Consider the following 16,654-nt stretch of genomic DNA (forward strand, 5'->3'; position numbering starts at 1 on the left):
TTCTTTCTGCTCTTCCACCAATTTATCAGTGTTTTTCTTCTTAAATGACATCACTTGACATTTGTGAACAAAGCTCTCCAGATCAATATCACTTACACTGTAGTGTTGAACTACAAATAACTGAAACTAGTCAAAATGACATTTACAAAGTCTAATATATTCTTTCCAGACAAATATTCTTTTGTTTAAGTATATTTTAGCTGTGTGCTGTTCAGTTAATGTGTTGGTACAGAATGTACTGCATTTACAGTGGGCAGACAAACTACAGTATGTTAGAGCTGCAGGCTGGGACAGTGGAACAAGTAGTGCCCACTTGTTGGCATGTTCCACACACACACACACACACACACACACACACACACACACACACACACACACACACACACACACACACACACACACACACACACACACACACACACACACACACACACACACACACACACACACACACACACACACACACACACACACACACACACACACACAAAAATGCACACTTCATGTTTCCTTTTCTTCACAAAGAAATGTTTCCTATAACTCACATTCAGACACACACACACACACACACACACACACACACACACACACACACACACACACAGCATGCCCTCTTGAGTGCCGGCCACGTGCAGAAAGATGGAATTCCAGAGTGGAGAAAGAAAAAAAAAAAGTACAGTCGGAAAGCCGGGGGAGAGGGAGAGGGAGAGAGAGGGAGGGAGAGAGGGCGGGTAGGGGGTGACAGTATGGAAAATACAGCATGGAGCCGCTGCACTCTCTGACCAGGGCATAGGCTGGAGAAAATATAGGTACTATTACTGCACTCACTGACTCCTATAGACCGCTCCCCCCTCAACTCCCTCCCTCTCTCTATAAAGAAGCCGGGGCACCAGGAGCCACAGCTCCAGACTGCATGAGCTGAATGGACAGGTAACTGAGAAAATTTTGCTTTAGTTTCCGTAAGATCAGCAGCTGAGTATGTGCCAGCTGTCCGCTCTCCAATTCATTTCAGCTTCTGCTGCATCACTGCTACAGATGTACTGGACTCGGATACAAATGTTGCATTGGAAATAAACGTTGATAATGTATGCATAACAGCTGCAATGGAAAATGATGATGCATAACAATGCAGATGATAATCACTTCTAATTAGTTTTATCTGAAACATTTGAGTCAGAAGATCCTTGACCTATAAACATAGCTTACAGCAACACAAATGATTAAAAAGAATCATTTTTCAATCTTTTGTGAGAGTTGCTGTGTATAACTAGTTTCCATCCGGCATCTGTCTACTTAACACATTGATTTGTTTTCCATTTCATACTCTTTATACTGTTAAGTGTTTACAGTAAAAGACACTCAGAAATAAAGCTATAAAGTTCAGATTATTCACAAAACAGATTTGCCTCTAGTATAGCTACATTAGATTATATATTCAGACATTAAACTTAGATTAAACCCCTTGACAATACTATCCAAAATCATCACAGTGGAAGAAACATAAAATGTTAGTATTGACTTAAGGTTTTTGCAAAGTTACATGTACACATATGTTTGCACAGGGCTGCAGAGTAAATGCTTTCTGGGTAACTGGGTGGCAGAGAGGCACAAACACAAACACACACCCACAATCCAGCTGTGCATGTGTGTATCTGCAGTCAGATGCATCAAAGCAGGGAAGATATCTGTATCATTGGAGTTGGCTGCACAGACACAAACAATGGAACAGAGAAAGCAGATATTTCTACTTAATGACTGAATTCATTGTGTTTGGTTTCAGTGACCTTCTTCCTTACTGTACATTGTAATTTTGTCAATAGCTAGTGCACACATCAGTGTTGCATAAAATGTAAGAGGCACCTATGTGAATGTCTGCACACCAGTGGAGCGTGAAGACAGACTTGCAGGCACAGAAGCATCATTCAGACATGAGCCTATAACAATAGAAAATCACCAAATATTGCTCGATATGTGGAGCATGTGTTTTTCTGTTTCATTTCGACTGTATTGCCTGGGGCTCTGAGGCTCTGCAGCCTAAACGGGGGCACTGTAATTAAGCGTTACACAAGAACAAATGAACCAGCATACAAACAGAGCACCTAAAAATATACTCAATGCAAAATCCCCAAACTCTTATCTACTGCTCAACAATACTGTTTCTAAAAATGAAGCAGATCTATGGCTTTAAATTTGTCCTTTTCACTGATTTAAAAAAAAACCTGTCAGGCTTAACATCTCATTTGGATATTACATTGCAAATCCACATAAATGTGTTTTTTTAATCTAGCAATTATTCTAGTATTACTTCCAACAACTAATTATTGTTTGATAACAGAGGTTGTACTTTGCATGAACCTGCATGTCAGTGAATATAACATGCCATCAGAGCTAACCCTGAGGCTTATACTATAAATAAGACTTTTGACAATGAACTGGGTTAAATGAGGGCAAAAAAAGCAAACAAAGACAAGTAAAACCAGGTGAGTCGATGAAAAGAGTGCAAGAGCCGAGGAGGAAATCACTCAGGGAGGGGAGGAGGAGAGATGGTCAGTCAATATGGTGGCACATTACATAATTCTCTCGCTGTATTGATTTATCTCCTTGCTGATTTGGCCCCTAGCCAGTATGCAATAGCATTTGTAATATTTGAGCAGGAGCCCAGACGGAGAGAAAGGGAGAGAAAGAGAGGCGAGGGGCAGATAGATGGCAACTGATAGAGGGGACAGTGGGAAAACAGAGAAAAAGAGATCGAAGCGGAGAGAGAGGGTGAGCTGGGAATTTTGGGACGCGGCCAAACTGACACTGATAAAAAGAGCGACGGGAGAGAGAGAGAGAGAGAGAGGAAGCCACGACGGATAATGAAAAGTGACAGAGGGAAACAAAGCGTTTAAAAAGAACATTTAATTGAGCGAGATGGAAATAGCCACGATTCTGGGGGGGGGAGAGGAAACAAGTACGAGCGGGTAAAAGAGATAGCGACAGATTGAGGGAAGGCGGGAGAGAAAGAATGTGTGTCAGTGAGGGCAGTGCAGGTTATCTTTGTTGCTGTGATCAGTACTGTTATATAAGAGACAGTAGCACTGGGTAGAACAGTCAGACACTGTGGATCTGTAGGACAAACTGGGTTTACTGCACACACACACAGTATGCCTTCAAACACTTACAGTCGGAACAGAAATTGCCCGTGGCCATGTATGCTGGATATAAACTTCAGCAGCATTGACAGGTAGTGTACACACTAGCTGGCTAAATTTGAAAACGTGTACTTCTCCCCATTTTGGCTCTGGGCTTTTGGGGTGGATGACTCTGAAGGCTGCGTCCATGTTTTTTGGGTTTTTTGCCTTTATTAGATAGTGACAAAAGAGATAAAGGCCGGAAAAGGGGGGAAAGAGAATAAGGTATGACATTCAACAAAGGTGCCCTGGATTTGAACTGAGGATGCTGCAGTTATATAGTATGCAGGTGTTGGTGTCTCCTGTGGAAATGGTGCAATCACAAGAGAACTTTAAAACACAAACACAGTCTGGTGAGGGGGTTCGCAGCAGTAAACAACCTTCTGTCTACGCTCACTCTCTCTATGATCACCAATTTCCAATGTCAGTATAGCCGATCAAGCAACGCTGCTGTATTTATGTTTACTTAATGCTGCCTCGATTGACATCTCAGTGTAGCGGTGCAGGCGGCAGTTAAAGTAGCGTATCAGAAGCAACTTCGGTCGTTGTAACTGTGAAGGTCAGCAAGTGTTTGGCAGCCAAGACATAAACACTTTAGTTAAACAAGTTAAAAATAAAATCTAAAAAAAAAACTAAACTAAACTTGAAATGTAAAAATATGCGCGAAAGTGTAAGTGACACTTGAGCTGGTACACAGTCTGTGTAAACAGCTGTATTGATTTAAACAGAAGTAATCTATTCTGTTTGATGTGCACAAGATGCACAACTGAAAAATGTGTCTGAAATGCCTCTTTTGTTGACAAGTCTGTTTCTGTATTTTTATGTATTTAAGTCCTAATTTTTTATGCTTTTTCAGTTGTCTGACGGCAAACAGGAGAACAACAAAATTGTGATTTCAAATAAAAAACAGCAGTTAATCATAGAGAGCAGCATTGGACAGAACAAAGCTATATATTCTATAGGATAGAGATATTTACAAAAATGACTTGAATCTTAACTTGAAACCAAGTCGTCACCCTAACAGTAATGATTTACGGCTAGGGGACTTGCTTTGCTTTTTGTCCCTATAAGGGAAGCCTCCCCGTAACTGGGTCAGTTATGTTAAACTACTTTTGTTGGATGATATTTTGTCTCAGAAATAATTGTGATAAATTATTGTCATTTTAATAGCATGATAATGCAAGTACATCCTTTCAAAGTGCAATGAACTTTTAATTCTTAAAGCATAGACATTGGAATAGGAAAACAAATCTTTCCCCTGAACTGCAAGGTTAGTCAGGGCAAAATGGGGAGGAAGGGGATGGGAGGAGGGGGATGGGAGGGTGGGCACTAAACTTCTATAAAATCACTGACACACCATCATGCACCGGGATGGATTCATTTACCTTTAATGTTATATCAATAGCGCCGTTCAATTGTGCATTCCCGCTAGGGACGTGATCAGTGAGGAATGGCGGCGACTACTTATTTAGTCATTGTAACGTGAATAGTCTTAGCCAATGATGCAGAGTGTGGAAGAGCGGGCTTCACAAGCAGTCTTCCCCTTTTTGTAATTTTAACAACAGGAGCAACAAATGAATTCATCAGAATGCTGAAACCTTCAGGAAACAACCTGCTGACACAGGAAGACACATTATTTGCCTCAAATCGATGAAGTACAAACAGTGAGTTGAGCTGTGTATTCTGGCAATATATAGGCCATATATATATATAGGCCATACTGAGGTCAGCAACAATGATCAAGGTCATGTCTATATATCACAGGATAAGTCAATATATGGATGTGATGATGCCAATAGTTACGGTACTGAGCGATAAGTCAATTATGCAATCATGGCAGGCCTACTCACAACATAACTGTGTAAACTGATTTATGTCGCCACAACATGAAGAATACCTGGACCGCACACATTCACACACGCACATATTCCTGTTCTTTATTATTCCCTTCATGCAGAAGTATCAGGGCCTCTCTTTCCTCCTCCTCAATTCCTTTTCCCTTCTGGCACTTCCTCCTTGTTGTGACATCTTTCTTTCACTCACTCACTCTCTCTCTTGCCCTCCCTCTCTCTCGCTCTCTTTACCTCTCCATCCCTGGATGAACTACAGACGGATGAGGGGAAGGAAGCGAAGATAAAGGCAGAAAACTAGATTAATGGGCTGAATGGAGCAAAGAGAGGGAGAGAAAGAGTGAGGCGATGGAAGAGAGAGAAAAAAGTAGAGGGAGATGGAGGCTGAGCTAGAACAGGCTTTCCTTGTGCTACTGTGAATAATTTACTTTATTCCTCTCTCTCTCTCTCCCTCCCCTGCTCTCTCTCTTTCTCTCTCTAAAGATATATTCAAGATAAATTCAACTGGGGGGGATGTGAGCTGATTAATTGCCAATTAATGTTTAACGAGGTACAGCTGTGTTCAATTAACACTGGTTTAGGAACCGTCTCTCCCGACACCCCCCCTCCCCCCTCCATCAAATATCATACCCTCTCCTCCTTCAGCTGTTGGTTCCTCACTAAAGTCTTACAAGAGAGATGAAGAGGAGGCACTTTAATCAGTTATTGCTAAAACATTGATGCTTATTTGAACCTCTTTTTTGGTCGGTGACAAATGTATTCGACAAGTACTTGTGGATGCGTGATGAGTGGATGTCCATATTGGATGATATTAGCATTCGGTGCCAATGCGGCAGGGATGCGGTGCAATGAATTGTGCCCTTTATATAGCAAGACATCTCATCCGATAAAGACCTGCAATTAACCATGATTGATGACTTTGCCTGTCAAAACCATACCATAGTTGCCATGTACAGGTATTGTAGAAGGTGAACATATTAAAATTGGACATTTAAAAAAACGTTGCGACAGAACATAATTTGGGGTTTTGTAGAATAGTCCAATATCATCATTCATGTCTAGCGATAGCAGTTTTCCAATGCAAATGACTCAGATTAAATATGTCATGGGTATCTACAGCAGGACTCTCATTAACCCCTATGAGATGTGAGCCACCATGCCCTGGTGAAATGTCAAACTCCTACGTATAAAACGCCCATAATAGTGACATGATAGTTACCTGTCATATTAGCTTATGGCTGAGTGGAGATGTTTGTTTGCCTTTTCAGGTGAACGAGAAAAATATGTCTAAAATCAGCTGATGTAGAAGAAAGAAAAAAAAAATCTTAAAAGACTCTTTCCAGCTTTCTAGTGGATGGTGTTTTGACATTCAGGAAGCCTATTTATTCATTTCAAACTGACTGAAGGAAAACACCTAATTTGCATTTCACGTTTTTTGCAAAGTTTGCATGAAATTTATTTGACAGCTAGATGTAAACACAGCTAAAGTTAAGAGAGAGGGTGGTCTGGCCAGAAAAAAACTTAAATCAAACTAAAGTTGTTTGACTGGGAGCACAGAGTCCATGCTGGCAGTACATTTGACCACCATGACTGGCAGAAAGCTGACAATGTCTTCTCACTTGATTTATTACCTCATTAAACACTTCCCTAATGAGTTTATGGTCTCAATCTCTAGTTTCAAGTCTTCCTCAATACAGCATGATGTTCATTTTGTAAATGATGGTCCCATTTAGAGTCAAATAGACGATACAGCAGCACAACCGTGGTGTAACTCCAGATTCACAGAAATAGCCATAGCAGTTGCTATTTCAGTGTATTTTCAGTATATGAAACTTAACTTTAAAAGTTTTGTTTGTTTTGAGCTCAAATTAGCATTAGAATCGTCACAGTTAGCCACAGACTGTAAACACACCATGCTAACAAACCTAGCATTAAGTGTAAGTGTCAGCTCCACCCTGTCGTCAAAATATTATCACTTCAGACTACAAAATCCAAGATGGTGATGGTCAGAATGCCAAACTCGAGGATTCAAAATGAGTTCCGTGAACCGACGGGTGATGTCATGGTGGCAATTGTTTAAACTTTATGGACTGAGGGTGCATTCCAAAACCCATACTACCATGCTATTTAGTATGCCAGAGAAAGATTTAGTATGTCCCAATATATAGTTTGGCAAATGCAGCATGCCAGAAATACCAGGATGTCCTGCATTCAGCTGCAGTTTGTTATACGCAAGCCAACATACTTTTCTGGCTATTCTGACCCACAATCCATTGCACAGTGGATGATACATCTACCGAACTGCTTAGAGAGACAGATGACAATGCTTTGCGCTATGGACTGCGAGGGATTTATGAGCAAGAGGGTCAAAGTTCAATGTTATGATTTAGTAGTATGTCCCAATCGTATGTATACTGCATGCGGTACTTTCTAAAGACAGCTGCAGTAGATACTAAATATAAAAAGAAAAAGGATGCCATCTGAAATGCAGCAAGACTAATTTCACCACCCATCTTAGTCCCTTCTACAATGTGAGGAAAATGACTTCCGAATTCACCCAAGCTGCAACAGCCTTGAAAATGCTAAATCCTTTTATAGCAAAAAAAAAGAAAAAAGAAAAAGCCACATTGTAAGTGCTACCGGAAAGTTTTTATGCAGAAATACAGCCCTGTCAGCCTAAACTGCACTGCTGAGCTGCATCTCATTTGCACTCAAGAATATTTGGTGTCATTGGTAGAAAATCATTACACAAAACTGAATATTTATTTCATCTAAACAATAGGTTTGATCATGAAAAATGTGTAAACCACTCCCTCACCTCCTCTCGTTGCTGTTTTTTCTCTAATCCATTTGATGCCTTCGTTATCTGCTGGCATGATGCAATCGCAGGTTGTCTGCTTTGGTTTTATAAATGAGTGTACTGTGTGGAGCTTACTGATGCCATCTTACAATATGTCAAGGTACTTGAGCTCCTAAGTGTGAAACCTTTCTGGTGTCATTTTAAGTTCCCAATGCTGAAAATTCCCTATGCTTACTTCCAAATTTAACTCTACATGGCACAAATTTCATCAGTTCCGAGCACAAGCAGGAGAGTGTGCTATGATCTGCGATGGATTCAGCCCGTGAACTCAATGACGCCGAGACATTTGAATTCTCCAGCATGCCTCCATTTACCCTCCTCTCTCTGTGAGCAAAGACCCACAGGGCTCACAAGTTTGATGCCTTCTTTTTTTCCCCCTCCACCTCTCATCCCCCCTTTTTCTTCATCCCGCCTTATCTTTTTCTTCCCTCTCCGCTCATCTGATTCATCATCTGCCGGGAGCCTCTTACCTCCCTCGCTCTCTGTGTCCGTCTCTCTATCCAGGAAAAACATCAACATCGTTTCGGTCTTGCTTCACATTCTTTTTACACCGCATGTTTGTGTATAGTGCCCTCACTGCAGGAATGAGATTGCGAAACCTGCCTGACCTGGCTAGTCCATAAATGCTATACTCACACCCACACACACACACACCACAGTGGGGCCATGTCATATGTAAATATGATAGTCACTGTCATTTATAATAGAAATATTAGGAGAAGCCTTAAGAGTAATGAGCGCAAGAGGAGATTAAAAGTATAGCATTTGTCTGTTGGAGTGAAAGTGTGTGTGCAGCCATGTGTGACTGTATGTACTGTATGTATGTACGTGTCTGTACAGTATGTCTCTTTTTTCTGTTTTGCCTTTCATCACAATCTAATAACTCCACCCATCTGTTCACAAAGGAAATGAGAGAAGAAGAAGAAGAGAGGAGAGGTAGGGACGTGCAGAGTTGGCTATCACTCTTCATCCCTGTTCGTCTTCCTCCTCCTCTTTCTCTGCTCCCTTTCTTTGTCCTCTACCTCCATGCCCATCTCTCTTCTCTCTCCTCCTCCGCCTCCTCTCTTCTTCCTTTTCTCTAATCCCTCCTCCTCATCCTCTCCCTCTCCTGTCTCTCCTCTCCTATTCTCCACCTTTCATCTTCAGATGCTGCCAGAATGGAGCTCAGCTTCCGCCAAAGACCCAGCAGGTGTATGGTGTGTCTAATTGTATGTAAGTGTGTGTGTGTGTGAGTGTACAAAATGTGCTTCATAGTACGGCGCATGACAGCTTTTTTTTTCCTACAGTGTCACATTGTGCCTGTGTTTGTAGCTACTGTATGTGTGTGTGGATGTTTGTGTGTGTGTTGGAGATATCTAGTTTCCTCAGGGGAGTCCAGGCCCATTTCCACAGTCTGCTGTAGCCAACCAACCCAACAGTGCATCGATAATCTATTAGGGTAGAAATACACACACACACACACACACACACGCTTGTTCTTCTTACCTGCCACTGCTGAGCCCACTCTGGGTGTGTACTGACTGTAAACGGGTGGGCCAGATGTTGCTTGCACCTGAAAAGCAACCATACCACAGATATAAGTGATGATACACACAGACAGACAACATACTGTATAACAGTGGCAGTGAGGATATATACATTGTAGAATAATGCTATGCTTTGGTGAAAACCCCTTCAGCCAGTTTTGCTCCTTGAAAATGACAACAATTGACCTCAAAGTGAAACTGTTCACGCATCATAATACTGAATGCAGTGGAACATTAAAAACAAGAAATATTTAAAGACTTGGAGTATTTTAAGGGAGCTAATGATGCCCATTTCCTTCTGATGAGTGAAGTATTTAGACTATATGAAGGAGGTTTCACAGTAAATTAACCTGTAAACACGCACATGCACACACAAACAAATGAACAAAGTGAGACTCAATCACAATATTAAGACAAGAAGACGGAATAGCAGAAAATACGCAGAGGCATTTAAACACACACGATCTGATGTAATCATGCATGTATATATGAAAATACAGACACGCACATACAGAAATGCTCAAGGCGAACAGAACCCAATGTACTGACCAACCGCACAGAGTGGTAGTGATTACAGCTGCCAGCCAAGACATACACCCACTGTCATAATATCCACACACACACACACACACACACACACACACACACACACACACACACACACACACACACACACACACACACACACACACACACACACACACACACACACACACACACACACACACACACACACACACACACACACACACACACACACACAGAAATAGTGACATATATAGACAAATGCACACAGAAAATAACACACGGCCAGACAAAACACATAAACAAGATACCCACATGATGTAACAATGTGCAATAGGGCTATCAGACATCACCATAATTAAAGCTAAAGCCTGTTTATCGACCAGTTAAGTAGGACAGGAGGAGCTAAGCCTCAAACATGCCGCTTGTTTACAATAACACATCCATACACAGATAGTATAACAGCATCTTAAACAGCATCCTGTGCTAACATATATTCATCGGAGCCAGATTCCTAAAGTAGGATATCAATTATATCAGGTAATGTCCAGAGGGATTGTGGGATTGTTGCATTTACAGGCAGATGAAACATATTTTAAAATGCAAAAAACAAATTGAGTAGCTATAGAAAATACACACACACATACATTTATATATACATAATTGTAATTCAGCGTGTTATTGGGAGGGGGAGAAAAATGGCCATCATTTTTTCCCATAGCCCGAAGTGACTTTTTCAATTAATTTTATCCAACCAATAGTCCAAAAAAGCATTCGATTTACAATGACAAAGTAAAGCAGTAGATACATTTAAGAGTGACTCATACAGTTTAGTAATTATCATTCATTTCATTTTCTACACCATCATTTTCAGGTGACCCAGATAAGACGTGATTATCATGATCACACAGTGATGTCTGATTGGCTAATAAGAAGTCAGCATTTAATCATTCCTTATGTGTGAAACTGAATACCAGATGACTTACACTGACACTGAATACTAATAATGATTGATGGAGCTGACTAAAGACTGGTGTAACTTAATTCTTACATGGCGGCGACCACTACAGGCTGGTGCCACTTCCCTTCCAAGGTGAGAATGAAATCTTGAGACTGCTCCTTTTGAGACAACCCTTAAGACTGAGTGTCTCCTGGGAAGACAATACATACTCACGATGCCATCAAAGAAAAGAGACAAGGCTATTGTTGAGGCAATTGATTCACTCTTTTTAAGAACAATGGAATAAACCCTGAGTATCAGTACTGTTTGGACAAGCCTCTTCTGCTTGGATTTGGAAAACTGGTCTTACAGAAACACACTGCAGTAGGCTCCCAAAATATACTACAACTGTCCCACTCATCACACATTCCCAGAGGAGACAGCACATCCTGTTAAGTTGATGCTGTATTGTTCTGTTCATTTGGATCATTTCATTTGTGAGCCAAAATCGTTCATACTGTCAGAGATTCAAACCTCAAGGCACAAAACCCAAGCAATCATTACATGTAAACCCCTAAATATTCCATCATCTACCATTTTTTCCTCTTTGGATAATCCCTGGATTCCTGCCTTCTAGAATTCCTCCACAGATTATCCCTTCGATTAAACCACTCTAGGGCCTAGGAGAGGGGGAGGAGTTGAAGGACGAGGTGGTGGTGGTGGTGGTGGTGGTGTAAAATGAGGATGGGCGGGAGGGGGGAGAGCCTTGTTTTAAGAAGTTGGAAGTCTGTGATTCTTGCTGGGCTTGCAGTTCCCCCTGCGGACATGTTTTGTGCACGTTGAGGAATGCGCTCACTCCATCTCTCTGTTATAACCCCCCCTCCTCCCTCCTCCTGATCCCCGTCTCCCTCTTTACCTTCAACTCCTTTCTTACTCCTTCTTTAGGGAACGGAGGTATGTAGGGAGACGCAGACAGCCGCACTAACTCACAACAGTTCCCGTGATCTGCCTGACAACAGCCTGAGGGTCCGCACATGGGCACACGTACAGACACACATACGCATAGTCGCTACAGAAAGAAAAAGGGAAAAAAGGCCGAAAGAGGGGCCCCGGGACGGAGCCTTGAGGCACTCCAACCTGGTGACACAACAGCAGCAGCTTCCCTCTGGGTCCCCGGCCAGTGAGCTCACAAAACCACGGGTTTGGAAGCTGCTCCGCTCCTGCCTGCTAACTGCCTTTGTTTGGTAGAAAACAATGACTAGCCCCCTGCTCCGTAATTTACAGGGGAGTTGGCTCATTCCTCTGAGTGGAATGTACAGTGGGAGCAGCTTGCATTTCATGACGGGGTGGAGAGATTTGTGATCCGGGTGGCGGGGGGGGGGTTGGCTATCCGGCCGGAGCGGGGCTGTGTTGAGGAAAGGGTGAGTGAGTTTAGCAGCTATTTTTAGGTCGCATTTCATTTTAAACTTGTGGCCTGCTCCTGTACTGTACTGGGAATGAAACGCTAGTAAGGATATGAGGACTTGTATAGTACTGACAAATCTGTCTGACAAAGAACAACCTGCAAAGTGTTACCTCGATAATACTTTGTCAAAGCTGCGGCATTACTCAATACACACAAAGGAATCCACATTCAAACAGCAAGCGACGCAAACACAGGTTAAACAACAACAAAAAAAGAATGTGCAAGACAAATACTGAAATCCATATCTACAGAGAGTACAGCAAACAGAAATCCACACTAAACACACCTTAGATTGTGAGGACAAATCATGGAAGCTATTGAGGCTTTCTGCAACGCACACAAAAGCACATGCAAACAGTCACAAAATCATTCCATCTCTAAAACCACCACCCACTCAGTCCTGCTGTCACCTTACTTAACCTGCGGTACTGCAATAGCTGCTAAAGATGGAGAGAGATAGAGAGACAATGGCGAGGAAGATGTACAAAGCGAAAAAAGGAAAAAAAAATCAATTCAAGATCAGCTCGTCTTAGTGAGCCGATGCAAAGCCTGAAATGAAAGGGAATGAAAGAGAGTGAGAAGAAAGTGGGGAAGATAGAGAACATATGGCGTATAAGGTTTTCCTTCCCTTTCCCTCTTCTCCTACGTTTCCCCCCCCTCGTACACACCTGGGACCATTACTCCTCCTGGAATCAACACCCAACTTAAACTCTACTTTCTTTAATTAGTTCTCTCTCTCCCTCCTCCTCCATCCATATGCTCTCATCTCTTTCACCTTTTCTCTCTCCATCTCTTCTCCAATCTGCTCCGTCTCTTTTGTCTCCGATCGTCATATTTTAATCTTGCGTTTGTTTACCTTACAGACACCTCTTACTGCTTCTGCCTCTTTCAATTACTCTGAGAATTACTGCATTAGACAAATATTGCTGAAGCAGTATTGAAAATAGAAATGGTTACTCTTACAATCCCTTATTCTCATTGCCTACAGTGTTTATACAGCTCTGTTTGACTGGGTGTGGTTTGGAGGCTGTGTGGGAAATGGGATTGAGCAAGTGTGACTATTTCCACATTCTAACACTTAACTAATCGATGAAGAAAAGATGGGAGAAGCAATACTCTGCTGACAGGGTGGATCTGTGTGTATTAGCATGAGAGGCATAAGCAGTGTTACACATGAAGAGGAAGATCATTTCTGAATGATTTCGAGAAGACCAGAAATATTTAAACTAGTTGTGTGATTTTAAGAGAGAAAGTGATTTTGTGTTGATTTGGCACAAGACCTGAGTTTGTACAGAGAGCGATATCAAAAATTGATGTTGCTGGTCTGATTCGTACTGAAAGTGATTTTGTACAGAAAGTGAGATATCAAAAATTGATGGCGCTGGTCTGATGCTACCAAACATTAAAAACATCACTTGAAGCCATTTTCCAAGCCTCTCCCTTCTCCCTTTAATCTTCTGTGGTCTGCACAATGAGAATGCAACCAAGAACTGGCTCACTGGTTATATTTTATTGTTTATGTTTCATGCATATCAAATTATAATTCAATCATTAGACAATTTGGTTTGGTCTTGTGTAACAAGATGTGCATGAAATATCTCTAATACATGTACGTCTCTGATATATGTGTATAATAGGACTGTCAATTGATTAAAAAAATAACTAATTAATCACACATTTTGCTGTGATAAATCACTTTTCTCTTTTTAATATGGAAGCTTGTATTAATGGATATTAAAATATATAATCCTGGAATGAATGCAGATCATCATCAAGATCCACAATAGTCCAAGCAAATATGAAAAGAACAACAAAGAAAGATTCAGCTTCACACATGAAAGATATAGACAGAGTACAAAGGGACTCCTTTCCCCTTGCCAAAATTGAGCTTAACTTTGGAGCATTATTTATCCCCCTTCCAAATAAGCTAGCATGATATGGTACCAATGGATTCCTCCCATCTTTTAGTTTCATATGATACAATTATCTTCATGCTGGCAATCTGAAATACAGGAATGTGTTCATTTTGGTAATTTTAACGTGTTCAATATTTCAAATGAATGCAAAAAATGTTTTAAATTGTACATTTTGACAGCACTAGTATATAACCTTATGTGCTGTAGTCTTTTTGTAATTACATTCAATTACAGAAATGCCAACAGGTCCTGTACTGTTAGATTGCAGAGGTGACTTTTACAGACAAATCACTCTGCATGATTTTCAAACTTGATGTAGACGGGTAAAAATGCCAGAATACTTAAAGAGTGTATTGCGAGTCTGAAAGTGGCTACTGATGTGGCTGTCTGCTTCTCTTTGATGTCTGCAACCCTGACTTCCAAAGGGACAAGACATTTTATGTATGTGTGTGTGTTTGAATGAGTGTTGTGTCTAAGAGGGACACAGACAAGGCGCACAGGAATTTATTGCTTACTTAAATCATAGTGACCTTAATCCTGCGAGCCCACATCAAAGTTGTCCACATTTTTATGTACTACATGTGGTAACTTTCTCTTTAAATTAGAAAACAGAAACGCCTTTATGAAGACCATGTGTTGCTGACTTGAAGTGTAAGTTGAAGAAATAAAGTATCAAAGAAAATGTGCACTTTCAGCAGAGATGCATAAATTCAGGCGCACCTGAAAAATATAAACAACTCCAACACTTCTCATAACTGTCGAGAGTAATTACAAGACACCTTGTCATAGTAAAACGTTGCATTTTCATGTAATCATGTGACACAATGAAGTAGATAAATATTCAAACTGTAGAAAATATAATGAAAAAGTCAACATTTGTCTGGATGTATGTATGTATTTAAATATGGGACATAGTGAGGGGTTATAAATACACCAGACAAAAGGAACCTACCACCTTGTGATTTATGTTTCCTAATAAGCCCTCAGTTCACCTGGGTTCATGACAGCCATTATTATGAGTTATAGTGGTTTTAATGAGATGTCCTTACACTTGTCCCAGGTCTGTGTCAGTTAAATAATGGCGACTGTAATGAACAGACACAAAGGCAAGAAAACAAAACATGACCAGTCAATGACCGGACTTTCCCCTCACACAAATTAAAGGAACACAGATGCCACAAGGTGAGTAAATCATGAAGGAGGCTTCAGTGCAGCTCATCTGAATGGGATTAAATGTGGAACTTTACACAGTTAAAAACACAATGTGATACAAAATTAGCTTCTAAGAATGAAATAAATAGGAACTTACAGAGGTCTTTGGAAATTTTCAAGGGGAAGTTGCAGCCCAATTTACCATTCAGTCAGTTTTGTCACTCATATGCATCATGACATGTCTGGATGAAAATACAGTTGATCTTGCTCTGATAGATGGCTGCAAATGAGGCTTTTTGCTGTGCAAATTAGAGGGTGGAATGTAATGAATTTCAGTGGGTGGAGATGACCAAATGAAGCAAAAGCACTAAGTCAGACTGAGGAGGAAAATCCCACATCTGAAGGAGCACGTGTTGTCAAGTGGTTCTAAATGTGTGTGTGTGTGTGTGTGTGTGTATATATGTGAGAATATGTGTTTGACTCTTACTGCTTACATTTATCTTTGCCAGGGTGCATTTGTAAACGTCCCCTCCCTCTGTCTGGCCTCGTTGCTATGACACCTGCTTGGGGCACGTGCAGGGGCTCAACTGTCTGGCCTGACCTTTGACCTCACATAGCTCTAACCTTCATGACCTGAGCAGCGGTCTCACACTGACCACCCCCACAAAACTGCTGACAGAGAGAGAATGTGAGAATCCACCATTCATAAAGTCCAAAGAGCCTTCAAGCAGACTTCCAGAGTCTTTGCTAAGAAGATAATCTATACTTCATACTAATATGTATGTGATCATGTAAAAGAAAGCAGTAACAATAATAATGTACCATATTTCTCATTTGTGATGTAAAATTTTATTGATGCGGGGGGGTTGATAGGCTAAATAATTGGGATGTGCATATTTTATAATCTACAAAGTTAGACATGCAGTATTTGGTTGTGGTTGTAGGTTTGATGTGAATCTAGTATGAGCAGTGTTTAGCAGCTTGTGTAAAGGGAGAATTCTATAGTGGATACCAATCATATCTCTATATTTTAGCTACTACGTGAAGCAGCAGACCATGCACATATCTCACACTATTTTCCAATGGCAGTACCATCAGTGCCTTTACAATGCCAGGAAGGAAGACTAAAGTCCTGTCTCAGTGCCTGTCACCCCCTTACAGCCCTGTGCCCTCGCTGACTTGATGTGATGACAGTGAATATGTCACAGAACGTATGGCAGAAGTCATCCAGAGACGCTGTAAAAGAA

General features: G+C 41.1%; 1 protein-coding gene across 2 annotated transcripts in view; it reads right to left on the reverse strand.

The window, feature by feature from the left end:
• The window catches only part of kdm6ba (lysine (K)-specific demethylase 6B, a), a 97,086-nt gene that overhangs the window by 51,578 nt on the left and 28,854 nt on the right, over window positions 1-16,654 (reverse strand). For both annotated transcript variants that reach the window (XM_062444809.1, XM_062444806.1), the window contains exon 3: window positions 9,369-9,435. The gene's annotated coding sequence lies outside the window, so the exon portion shown is untranslated. The remainder of the gene's footprint in view (window positions 1-9,368; window positions 9,436-16,654) is intronic.

This window comes from Scomber scombrus, chromosome 23, assembly GCF_963691925.1.
Source record: "Scomber scombrus chromosome 23, fScoSco1.1, whole genome shotgun sequence".
Taxonomy (NCBI): Eukaryota; Metazoa; Chordata; class Actinopteri; order Scombriformes; family Scombridae; genus Scomber; species Scomber scombrus.